Source organism: Triticum dicoccoides, chromosome 6B (genome assembly GCF_002162155.2).
Source record: "Triticum dicoccoides isolate Atlit2015 ecotype Zavitan chromosome 6B, WEW_v2.0, whole genome shotgun sequence".
NCBI classification, from domain to species: Eukaryota; Viridiplantae; Streptophyta; class Magnoliopsida; order Poales; family Poaceae; genus Triticum; species Triticum dicoccoides.
Genome location: NC_041391.1, coordinates 322233477 through 322247500, shown reverse-complemented (window position 1 = coordinate 322247500; position 14024 = coordinate 322233477).

Below are 14024 nucleotides of genomic sequence, written 5' to 3'. Positions count from 1 at the left end.
GAGGGTTTTAGTCTGTAGGACGAACAACAATCATACCATAGGCTAGCTTCTAGGGTTTAGCCTCTCTGATCTCGTGGTAGATCTACTCTTGTACTACCCATATCATCAATATCAATCAAGCAGGAGTAGGGTTTTACCTCCATCAAGAGGGCCCGAACCTGGGTAAAAACATCGTGTCCCTTGTCTCCTGTTACCATCCGCCTAGATGCACAGTTCGGGACCCCCTACCTGAGATCTGCCGGTTTTGACACCGACAACGTGCTTAAAGCTCAAAATGATTTTCTCAATGAATTAAATAATAAGAAAAATGATAGTGCTATTAGAGTTGTGACTAGAGGTGGTAGAATGACTCAGGAACCTTTGTATCCTGAGGGCCACCCTAAGAGAATTGAGCAAGATTCTTAGAGAAATAATGTTGATGCACCTAGTCCTTCTAAAAAGAAGAAGAAGAAAAATGATAGGACTTTGCATGCTTCTTGTTTCTGATGCTGAAACACAATCTGGTAATGAACATGAACCCAGTGATGATGTTAATGATGATGTTCATGTTGATGCTCAACCTAGCAATAATAATGATGTAGAGGTTGAACCTGCTGTTGATCTTGATAACCCACAATCAAAGAATCAACGTTATGATAAGAGAGACTTTGTTGCTAGGAAGCACGGTAAAGAAAGAGAACCATGGGTTTAGAAACCCATGCCTTTTCCTCCTAAGCCATCCAAGAAAAAGGATGGTGAGGATTTTGAGCGCTTTGCTGAAATGATTAGACCTATCTTTTTGCGTATGTGTTTGACTGATATGCTTAAAATGGATCTTTATGCTAAGTACATGAAAGATATTGTTACAAACAAAAGAAATATACAGGAAGCTGAAATTTCCACCATGCTTGCTAATTATACTTTTAAGGGTGGAATACCAAAGAAACTAGGAGATCCAGGAGTAACAACTATACCATGCTCAATTAAAAGAAACTATGTCAAAACTGCTTTATGTGATCTTGGAGCCGGTGTTAGTGTTATGCCTCTCTCTTTATATCGTAGACTTGATTTGAATAAGTTGACACCTACTGAAATATCTTTGCAAATGGCCAATAAATCAACTGCTATACCTGTCGGTATTTGTGAGGATGTGCCTGTTGTGGTTGCAAATGTTACTATTTTAACGGACTTTGTTATTCTTGATATTCCCGAGGACGATAGTATGTCAATTATCCTTGGTAGACCCTTTTTGAATACTGTAGGGGCTGTTATTGACTGCAACAAAGGCAATGTCACTTTTCATGTTAATGGTAATGAGCATACGGTACACTTGCCGAGGAAACAACCTCAAGTCCACAGTATCAATTGTATTGGAAAATTTTCAATGATTACTATTGGAGGTTTTGAATTTTCTCTTCCTACTGTCAAGAAGAAATATGATATTCTTATTATTGGGGACATGCATATCCCCGTTGAGGTAACTTAGTGCTATTCGACGATTCTCCAGTTTCATGCGATTCGGAATGAGTTTGTTAACAAGACTTGATCAACCTTGTTAGTAGATTCCTTTTGATGAGCATGAGATGGATGAAGTTAGAAAGCACAACCTTCTGTACCCTCCTTTTACTTTCTGTTATTTAGATTAAATAAAGAAAAAATAGTATTTTTCTGTCTGTTTTCTGATTTATCCTAGCAATAAAAAAATACCCCAAAAATAGAAGTTCTCCAAATGCCCTGAAAATGAAATATGATTTTTTCTAGAATATTTGAGAATGTCTGGCACTGAGAACACATCAGGGGGAGCCAGCATGATGTAGGGTGGATCCCTATGGGGCCGATCTTTCACGTTTGGAGTGGATCCTACGGGGAACATGACGAACGAGCGGAAGAACACGAGGAAAAACACGGGGAGGAACGAGAGAAACTCAACCGACAAGTAATTGATCACACAAGGGCTAGATTACCAAACACATAAGGTAGCACAAGATTCAAAATCAACAAAGGAAAGATACAAGAGTAGCCGTTCTTCTCCGTGAGGAGGTCTTGATTGTCTTCCCTTGAAGGGGTCTTCAATCCGATTGGGGGATCTTCTCCGAAGAGGTCATGAGCTCCAAGGAGAAGTAACCAAGTGGATGAGCAAGGCTCTCACACAAAATATGAGCTAAACCAATGCTAAACCTAGCTAGGAGGTGGGAGAGACCTATTTATAGTCGTAGTGCAAATAGGAGTCAAAGTGAAGGGGTACAAGGGCTCCTGCCCGACGGTGCGGTCACTCAGGTGTCGGACGTCCGGAAGACGTCGGACATCCGGGGCTTCGGGACGGTCCGGACGTCCGGGGCTGTCGGACTTCCGTAAATTCGGCTCGGGTGCTGGTCGCCCGGACGTCCGGTGGCTTCGGTCTTCCGTTAATTTCCTCTCAGATGCCCAGCTACCGTACGTCCGGAGGGCGTCGGTCGTCCGTGGCCCTGGGAGTCGTCAGACGTCCAGGCAGGGCCGGTCGTCCATGGCCTATAGCTCTGTCCTGCCTTCCTTCCCTCGCTGTAGCACCTCCCAGGGTTCGGACATCCGGGACCGGCCGGTCGTGCGGAGCCTGTAGCTTCACAATTGGCTATTCTTCTTGATGTCCATGCTTGGAGTCCTTGCCACCTTGGCCATTTGGTGTAGCCGTCCCGTGGCTCTCCTCCAAGTACATGATCACACACAGAGTGTCCATATGAGGTAGTAGCCAAGTCTCGTGAGTAGAGAGAGGAAGTTTGGAGAGGAGCGGGTTCACCTTATCTTCGATAGCCTTTGCTCTAGCTCTTGTCATGGGTCCAAGTGGTGTTAAGGGATATGTAGATATGTCCATGGGGATGAGCAAGGGATGCTCCGCATCATCTCCCCCCCCCTGGGAAAGATCCGACCTCGGATCGAAAGCTTCATCTCCATGGTATGGTACGAGGTCCTTGACGTTGAAGATGTCTCTCACATTGTACTTGCCTCGTGGTAGGTCTATCTTGCAGGCATTGTCGTTGTAGCATGGTAGCACCTTGAAAGGTCCATCGGCTCGAGGGAGAAGTTCGGACTTGCGTTCGTTGGGGAAGCGGTCCTTTCGAAGGTGTAGCCACACGAGATCGCCAATGTTGAAGATCATGGGTTGCTTGTTGACGTTGAGCTCGGTCGCTAGTCGTTGTACTTGGCGCTCGATGGTGTGCCTTGTGTCCTCATGCATCTTCTTGATGTAGCTTTCCCGTGCACTCGCATCCATGTTGGTGCACTCTTGTAGAGGAAGAGGTAGAATGTCCAATGGTGACAACGGGTTGAAGCCATAGACGACCTCGAAAGGGGACTTGTCGGTAGTCGAATGTCTTGCACGGTTGTAGGCGTATTCGGCGATGGGTAGACATGCTTCCCATTCCTTGATGTTCTTCTTGATCAACACGCAAAGTAGAGTGGATAGAGTCTGGTTGATGCGGAGCATCCCATGATCATCCCCATGGACGCATCTACATCCTCTACAACACCACTTGGGCCTATGACTCGAGCACGTGCAAGAGCTCTCGAAACCGAGGTGACATCTCTCCTCTCTCAATTCCCTTTCGATTCACATGAGACATGGTTACTACCTCAAACGGAAACGCTATGCATACTCAGGTACCAAGGACTTCACCGTGAAGAAGCTAGGGAGCAAGGAGAACCGGAAGCGGAAGACATACGTGAAGACGGAGAAGAAAAGCGCCAAGGACCAGACTGGACGGATGATCCGGACGGCGGCCCGGATGATCCAGATAGAACCCGGACGATCCGGACCCCCATCCGGACGATCCGGCTATTTCGACCGAAGACTACAGAAGCCTCCCCCCTGAAGCCGGATCATCCGGACCCCGTCCCGGATCATCCGGACCCTGCCCGGACGTCCGGACCGCCAGCCGGACATCCGGCCCTACGCCTCCACCAGCCGAGTCTCCGGATCATCCGGGCCTCCACCCGGACCAGCCGGACCAGCCCAGATCATCCGGCTTCGGACCCGGATCATCCGGCCAGCGCCTGTGTGCGTGTGTTGGGCTGAGCCCGTGTACCCCTTCGCCCCCTAGCCTATAAATAGGACTCCTCCTCCTCCTTTTGAGACTTAGCATTGGATTAGCTCATATTTGTGTGAGAGCCTTTGCTCATCCACTTGGATACTTCTCCTCGGAGATCAGGACCTCTCCGGAGAAGATCCCCAAGCGGATTCAAGACCCCTCTTTAGGGAAGAACATCAAGGCCTCCTCTTGGAGAAGAACGATTCCGTTGTATCCTTTCCCTTTGTTGATTGTGGATCATATGTTACTCTATGTATTCGATGATCTAGCACTTGTGTGATCGATTCCTTGTTGGTTGAGTGATTTCCTCTCGTTTTCCCCCGAGTTTCCCTTTGTGCTTCCGCGTGTTCTTCGTGATTCCCCGTAGGATCCACTCCAAACGTGAAAGATCGACGCTATAGGGTTCCACCCTACATCATATGGTATCATGAGCCAGGTTGATCACATTTTTGGAGCCCCTACCCCGTGATTTCTAGCTTGATTTTGTTGTTTTCGTCCTAAATCCGAAAATCCCCACCAAAAATAACCCCAAATTTTTTTGTGATTTGTTAGTTTTGATGATATTTTGTTGATTTTGATCCGTGGATTCGGTGTGTAACTCGTGGATCTTGCTTTTCCCCACCTTCTTCCCCTCGAAATCCATCCAAAATCCGCAAAATCGTCAAATTTCTCCCCGTTTTCGTGTTCTTCCCGAGCAGTTCCCGAGCGAGATTGACCTGCCCGGATCATCCGGCTCCTGGCCCGGATCATCCGGCTTCCTCTGCCGAAACTGCAGTTTTGCAGTCCTCCTCCTCCACCACCACCACCACCACCTACATACCTCCCCACCCCAACCACCACCACTTCCACCTGCCAAACCCCAGCAGCACAACCTCCGTACTACCATTTGACTATGGGTTCGAGAATTTGAGTGAGATTTCCGTGTCCTTTTGTGTTTCGGCTATTTAGGCGCGGTGCGACATCAACAACTACCGCTCATTTTCGTCGACTACTCATCTTCGCTACGGACGGTAACTTCGACGACATCTTTGTCATACCTGCTATTGCATTGATAACCATCATATACCATCGTTTGCATTGCTTACCCATCGAGACTAGCCATTGAGTATTGCCGGCAACGTGACTTGTGCACATTAGTAAGCATACCCCATATAATACATATAATCATGGTGCATATCTCGGAATCAACTTGTGTGTCACAAAGTTGTCATCGCATACACAATTGCTATCTTGGTTCGTGAAGTTTGCATAAGAAAAGAGCTCAAAAGAGAAAGAGCCACTCAAGCTTTTAAGCAAAGAGGAAAGGTAAGCAAAGAGCTTATGAACAAGAAGCATAGCATCATACAACATTAAGATTGTCATATAAGATCATCTTGGATCATTGCACCGAAATACCATACATATAGCATACTTGGGATAGAGATCGTTGCATTTTTGCCTAGTAGGTTGTGCACAAGCTCCGCATCCGCCTATTGCGCAATCGTGCTAGCGTCTCTCTAGTATTGTGCAACAAGAGCATTTTCGTGGATTCCACATTTTGGCTCACTTTTGGTTTGCACAATCCCATTTATCTATTTGCGTGTGTGTTTCCGTGTACCACTACTTGCTTGGTCTACTTGTTACATTTGCGAATTTGCGAATCCTTTTCAACATTTTTGAGTCAAGCTAACAATTGCAATCAATTTTGTGCCACCATCCTAACCAAGCTCCACCAAAAGCTTTTACTTGTGTAGGTGTGAGAATCGACAAGGATTGGTACCAATAGTGCTATTTCATTGTCCACATTTGAGTGAACTTGATTCATCTTCAACATAGGTCAAAGGTACATTGGTATTAGTTCTTCTCCTTCTACCACTCACAATTTTACTTGGTATGATGGATAGGCCAAGTTCTTCTACAAATCCACCTCTCATCGAGATCGGCGACGACATGTCATCATTCGTCACAAAGAGCCACCTCGTTGGTGCTCAAAGGGCGTTACACCAAGAGCAACAAGCTATGAGTGACCGCATCGACAACCTCGCCACCGACTTGCGACTCTCCGAGCAACGTACAAGAGACTACTTCGACGACAAGTTCGACTCTCACAAGCAAGAAAATGATGCAAGAATGGACGAGATCCGCGCCTTGATGAGGAACCGGCATCATTCCACTTCTTCCTCCTCAAGATGGAGCCGCTCGAGTCGACACCCCGATGACACCTTCTCCGGCTCAAGTACACCGTCTTCGACCATTCTTCGACGAGCCGCGCATCAAGACCGTCATGCACCTCGCAACCCGCTACATGACAAGCATTCACAAGAGCAAGACGATGAGCAAGTCCCTCGTCATCAATCAAACCAAGTGGCTTTTGCTCAAGCTCAAGAACGGCAACGACTTCGGCGCCAAGAAGAAGAACGAGCGTGTCTACACCAAGAAGAACAAGACGCCGAGGCTCAACGTCTTCAACAACAACAACGAGAAGCGCAAGCGCTTGAGGCGCAACGTGCCATTCAAGAATCAAGTCAAGCCATCGCCAACCGCAATCGCGAATGGCGCAATCAAGAGGAAGCTCTTCGAGAAGAAATCCAAGAGAGGAACTACCTACCGCGTGTGCAACGTCAAGCTCCACAAGCCCCTCCTCAAGCTCGTCAAGCTCCCCTTCAACCTCAAGTTCAACAAGAGCAAGTTGATCATGGACTTCCTCCGCGCCAAGAGCAACATGAGGATGACTACCCTCCACGCCAAGGACGTCATCATCACCATCGCCAACAACACAATGAAGAGCAACACTATGGCAAGCTCAAGTTCACAATGCCCAAGTTCAATGGAAGCAATGATCCGGAAGAGTACCTCTCATGGGCATTGAAGGTCGACAAAATCTTTCGTTTGCACAACTATGAGGAAGAGAAGAAGATAGCTATGGCATCACTTGAATTCCAAGACTATGTGCTCATATGGTGGGAACAAGTCCGTGAACACCGGGAAGCAAGAGGTGAACCTCCAATCACCACTTGGGCTCAAATGAAGGATGTCATGCGAGCACGTTTTGTGCCAACCTACTACAACCGCGATCTCTTCAAGAAGCTACAACTCCTCAAGCAAGGAACAAAGAGTGTTGAAGAATACTACAAGGAAATGGAGATTGCCATGATTCGAGCCAATGTCATGGAAGATGATGAGCAAACAATGGCACGATTCTTGAATGGACTCAATCATCCCATCAAGAAGATCGCCGACTTCCAACCCTACTCCAACCTCATTGAGCTCGTGCATCAAGCTACAAAGGCGGAACGTCAAGTGCAAGATGACATCAAGTACGCCAAGTACTCCTACAAGACACACGGCTTCTCCAACAACCAAGCTTCAACAACTACTCCAACTTCGACATCAACCAAGCCTTCTCCAAGCAACGACGACAAGTCAAGTTACAAGAAAACTTCCACAAGTTCAAGGCGTCTTCCTCCTACTACGAGCAACTTCAAGCCGCGTGCTTCATCATCTACTCCAACCGATGAGACCGTCAAGACAAGCTCCTTTAAGTGTTTCACTTGCGGCGGCCGAGGCCACAAGTCCTATGAATGCACCAACAAGCGCACCATGATCCTCAACGACGATGGCACCTACGACTCAATGAGTGAAGACGAAAGGGAAGCTCTTGAGCAAGTGGCCATGCACCGGCGCGTGAACGAGGATGAAGATGATCAAGTCTTTTGTGATGAAGATACGAGCCCCGCTCTTGTTGTCTCCAAGGTCTTGACACTTCAACATCAACAAGAAGAAGACCAACGATGCCACATCTTCCACACAAAGGCCGGCATCAATGGACGATCCGTCAAGGTCATCATCGATGGAGGTAGTTGCCACAACTTGGCAAGTGAAGAACTATGCTCCAAGCTTCAATTGGTCAAGAAGAAGCACCTGCACCCCTACAAGGTTCAATGGCTAAGTTACTCCAGCACTATACGAGTTGAGCATACGGTCCAAGTATCCTTCAAAATAGGTGCATATGAAGACACTCTCGAGTGTGATGTGGTCCCAATGACCGTTTTCCACCTCCTCCTTGGGCGGCCATGGCAATTCGACCGTGGTGTCTTCCACAATGGGCATACAAACCACTATACCTTCAAGATGAAAGGAAAAGAATATGCCCTACGACCCATGTCTCCTAGTCAAGTGATATCCGACAAACAAGCCACCAACCAAAGAGAGAAGAGTGACAAAGTGAGCTACCAAAAAGTGAGTGAGAGCCACAAGCCAAACTTGAGCGCCTCTTCGCCTAGAGAGAAAAACCTCATCTTATTTGCCACCAAAAGTGAGATAAGAGAAGTGTGTGAGAACCCATCGAGTGTGATGCACTTTGTCCTTGTGTGCAAGGATGGAGAACCAAAAACTAACACTTCTCACGAGCTACCTTTAGTGTTTCAATCTCTTTTGCAGGAATTCCAAGATGTTTTCCCCGATGAGCTACCTCCGGGTCTACCTCCACTTCGAGGCATTGAGCATCGAATCGACCTCATCCCCGGAGCGCCACTTCCAAACAAAGCTCCATACTGTGTCAATCCCGAAGAGACAAGGGAAATCCAACGGCAAGTACAACAACTCATCGACAACGGTCATGTACGTGAAAGCTTAAGCCCTTGTGCCGTTCCCGTTATACTTGTGCCTAAGCCCGATGGAAGTTTCCGCTTGTGTTCCGATTGTAGACCTATAAATGCTATTACCGTTCGCTATAGGCATCCCATTCCTCGCTTAGATGATATGCTTGATGAACTTAGTGGAGCCAACTTTTTCTCAAAAATAGATCTTAAATGTGGCTATTATCAAATCCGCATTCATGAGGGTGATGAACGGAAAGCTGCTTTTAAAACCAAATTTTGCTTATATGAGTGGTTAGTTATGCCTATGGGTTTATCGGAAGCTCCTGGTACTTTCGTGCGTCTTATGCATCATGTACTTCGACCTTACATTGGAATCTTTGTTGTGGTTTACTTCGATGATATTCTTGTGTTTAGCAAAACCATGAAAGAGCATCTTGATCATGTTAAGCTTGTTTTGCAAACGCTCCGAAAGGAAAGCCTTTATGCAAATTTGAAAAAATGCACGTTTGGTGTTGACAAAGTGGTTTTCTTGGGATTTGTTGTCTCTTCAAAAGGTGTTCATGTTGACGAAACTAAAATTGAGGCAATTAAAACTTGGCCCCAACCAACCAATTTGCAACAAGTGCGTAGTTTCCTTGGCCTTGCAGGATTTTATCACCGATTTGTGAAAAACTTTAGCACAATAGCCGCTCCTTTGCATGCTTTGAGCAAGAAGAATACTCCTTTTGTTTGGGGAACTTTGCAATCAACCGCTTTTGATGAGCTCAAGTCTTTGCTTACTCATGCTCCGATTCTTGCTTTGCCCAATTTTGACAAACTTTTGAGGTTCATTGTGATGCAAGTGGTACCGGAATTGGCGGAGTTTTGATGCAAGAAAAATGAGCCATTGCTTATTTTAGTGAAAAACTCTCCGGTGCTCAACTTAACTATCCCGTATATGACAAAGAATTGTATGCTTTAGTGCATGTCCTACATGTTTGGGAACATTATCTTAGACCTCATGAATTTGTCATCCATACCGATCATGAAACGCTTAAGTACTTAAAAGGTCAAACTAAATTGAACAAGCGTCATGCAAAATGGAGTGAATTTATTGAATCTTTCCCATATGTGATTAAGTACATTAAGGGTAAGGAAAATGTAGTTGCCGATGCACTTTCTCGCATATGCACGCTTGTCACCCAACTTGAGTTGAATGTTATTGGCTTTGAGCATATAAAAGATTTGTATGCTAATGATCCATCTTTTGCATCTCAGTATGCTAAATGTTTGACGCATACATCTAGGGAACAATATTACCTCAAGGATGGTTATCTTATGAGAGCTAACAAACTATGCATTCCCGAGTCTTCTCTTCGTTTGCTCCTTTTGCAAGAGGCTCATGGAGGCGGACTCATGGGACATTTTGGACGTGACAAGACCTTCGCCACGCTCTCCAAGAACTACTTTTGGCCCAAGATGTTTCGAGACGTCTCACGCTTCACCACCCGATGCTCTACATGCCGCAAAGCTAAGTCAAAAGCTCAATCTCATGGTCTTTACATGCCTCTTCCTATTCCTTATCAACCTTGGGAAGACATTAGCATGGATTTTGTACTTGGTTTGCCTAGAACTCAAAATGGAAAGGATTCCGTGTTTGTTGTTGTGGACCGATTTTCTAAGATGGCACATTTCATTCCTTGCAACAAGGTAGACGATGCTTCACATATTGCAAATCTCTTTTGCAGGGAAATCTTGCGCCTCCATGGAGAACCAAAGACAATCATCTCCGACCGCGACGTCAAGTTCTTGAGTTACTTTTGGAAGACTCTATGCGCCAAGCTCGGAATCAAGCTCTTGTTCTCATCCGCATACCATCCTCAAACCGACGGCCAAACGGAGGTGACGAACCGAACACTATCCACTCTACTTCGTGTGTTGATCAAAAAGAACATCAAGGAGTGGGAGGCGTGTCTACCCATCGCCGAGTACGCTTACAACCGTGCAAGACATTCGACCACCAGCAAGTCCCCCTTCGAGGTCGTCTACGGCTTCAACCCGTTGTCACCATTGGACATACTACCTCTTCCTCTACAAGAGCGCACCAACATGGATGCGAGTGCACGAGCAAGCTACATCAAGAAGATGCATGAGGATACAAGGCACACCATCGAGCGCCAAGTACAATGACTAGCGTCCAAGCTCAACATCAACAAGCAACCCATGTTATTCAACATCGGAGACCTAGTGTGGCTGCACCTTCACAAGGACCGCTTCCCCAACGAATGCAAGTCTAAGCTTCTCTCTCGAGCCGACGGACCATTCAAGGTGCTAGCACGATACAACAACAATGCTTACAAGATCGACCTCCCACGCGACAAGTACAACGTGAGTGACATCTTCAACATCTCCGATCTATCCCCATACCATGGTGATGAAGATTTCGATCCGAGGCTGGATCTTTCACAAGGGGGGGGGGAGATGATGCGGAGCATCCCATGATCATCCCCATGGACGCATCTACATCCTCTACAACACCACTTGGACCTATGACTCGAGCACGTGCAAGAGCTCTCGAAACCGAGGTGACATCTCTCCTCTCTCAATTCCCTTTCGATTCACATGAGACATAGTTACTACCTCAAACGAAAACGCTATGCATACTCAGGTACCAAGGACTTCACCGTGAAGAAGCTAGGGAGCAAGGAGAACCGGAAGCGGAAGACATACGTGAAGACGGAGAGGAAAAGCGCCAAGGACCAGACTGGCCGGACGATCGGGACGGCGGCCCGGATGATCCGGACAGAGCCCGGACGATCCGGACCCCCATCCGGACGATCCGGCTAATTCGACCGAAGACTACAGAAGCATCCCCCGTGAAGCCGGATCATCCGGACTCCGTCCCGGATCATCCGGACCCTGCCCGGACGTCCGGACCGCCAGCCGGACATCCGGCCCTGCGCCTCCACCAGCCGAGTCTCCGGATCATCCGGGCCTCCACCCGGACCATCTGGACCAGCCCAGATCATCCGGCTTCGGACCCGGATCATCCGGCCAGCGCCTGTGTGCGCATGTTGGGCTGAGCCCGTGTACCCCTTCTCCCCCTAGCCTATAAATAGGACTCCTCCTCCTCCTTTTGAGACTTAGCATTGGATTAGCTCATATTTGTGTGAGAGCCTTTGCTCATCCACTTGGATACTTCTCCTCGGAGATCAAGACCTCTCTGGAGAAGATCCCCAAGCGGATTCAAGACCCCTCTTTAGGGAAGAACATCAAGGCCTCCTCTTGGAGAAGAACGATTCCGTTGTATCCTTTCCCTTTGTTGATTGTGGATCATATGTTACTCTATGTATTCGATGATCTAGCACTTGTGTGATCGATTCCTTGTTGGTTGAGTGATTCCCTCTCGTTTTCCCCCGAGTTTCCCTTTGTGCTTCCGCGTGTTCTTCGTGATTCCCCGTAGGATCCACTCCAAACGTGAAAGATCGACGCTATAGGGTTCCACCCTACATCACCGGTTCATCACCTCCGTTTGGCCGTCGGTTTGAGGATGGTATGCCGATGAGAACAAGATCTTGATTCCGAGCTTGGCGCATAGGGTCTTCCAAAAGTAACTCAAGAACTTGACGTCACGATCGGAGACGATTGTCTTTGGTACTCCAGGGAGTCGCAAGATTTCCCTACAAAAGAGATTTGCAATGTGTGAAGCATCGTCTATATTGTTGCAAGGAATGAAATGTGCCATCTTAGAAAATCAGCCCACAACAACAAACACGGAATCCTTTCCATTTTGAGTTCTAGGAAAACCAAGTACAAAATCCATGCTAATGTCTTCCCAAGGTTGATAAGGAATAGGAAGAGGCATGTAAAGACCATGAGATTAAGCTTTAGACTTAGCTTTGCGACATGTAGAGCATGGGGTGGTGAAGCGTGAGATGTCTCGAAACATCTTGGGCCAAAAGTAGTTCTTGGAGAGCGTGGCGAATGTCTTATCTCATCCAAAATGTTCCATGAGTCCGCCTCCATGAGCCTCTTGCAAAAGTAGCAAACGAAGAGAAGACTCGGGAATGCATAGTTTGTTAGCTTTCATAAGATAAGCATCCTTGATATAATATTGTTCCCAAGAAGTATGCGTCAAACACTTAGCATAAGGAATAGCAAAAGATGGATCATTAGCATACAAGTCTTTGATGTGCTCAAAACCAATAACATTCAACTCAAGTTTAGTGACAAGCGTGCATATGCGTGAAAGTGCATCCGCAACTACATTTTCCTTACCCTTAATGTACTTGATCACATAGGGGAAAGATTCAATAAATTCACTCCATTTGGCATGATGCTTGTTCAACTTGGTTTGACCTTTTAAGTACTTAAGCGTTTCAGATCAGTATGTATGAAAACTCATGAGGTCTAAGATAATGTTCCCAAACATGTAGCACACGCACTAAAGCATACAATTCTTTGTCATATATGGGATAGTTAAGTTGAGCACCGGAGAGTTTTTCACTAAAATATGCAATGGCTCGTTTTTCTTGCATCAAAACTCCGCCAATTCTGGTACCACTTGCATCACAATGAACCTCAAAAGATTTTTCAAAATTGGGCAAAGCAAGAATCGGAGCATGAGTAAGCAAAGACTTGAGCTCATCAAAAGCGGTGGATTGCAAAGATCCCCAAACAGAAGGAGCATTCTTCTTACTCAAGGCATGCAAAGGAGCGGTAATAGTGCTAAAATCTTTCACAAAGCGACGATAAAAACCCACAAGACCAAGAAAACTACGCACTTGTTGAAAATTGGTGGGTTGGGGCAAAGTTTTAATTGCTTCAATTTTAGATGCATCAACATGAACACCCTTGGATGAAACAACAAAACCCAAGAAAACCACTTTGTCAACACCAAATGTGCATTTTTTTCATGTTTGCATAAAGACGTTCCTTGCAAAGGGTTTGCAAAACAGCCCTAACATGATTAAGATGTTCTTTCATGGTTTTGCTAAACACAAGAATATCATCGACGTAAACCACAAAAAAGACTCCAATATAAGGACGAAGCACCTAATGCATGAGACGCACGAAAGTACCGGGAGCCTCCAATAAACCCATAGGTATAACCAACCACTCATATAAGCCAAATTTGGTTTTGAAAGAAGTTTTCCATTCATCACCCTCTTCAATGCGGATTTGGTAATAGCCACTTTTAAGATCAATTTTTGAGAAAAAGTTGGCTCCACTAAGTTCATCAAGCATATCATCTAAGCGAGGAATGGGATGCCTATAGCGGACGGTAATAGCATTTATAGGTCGACAATCGGAACACAAGTGGAAACTTCCATCGGGCTTAGGCACAAGTATAACGGGAACGACACACGGGCTTAAGCTCTCACGTACATGACCGTTGTCGATGAGTTGTTGTACTTGCCGTTGA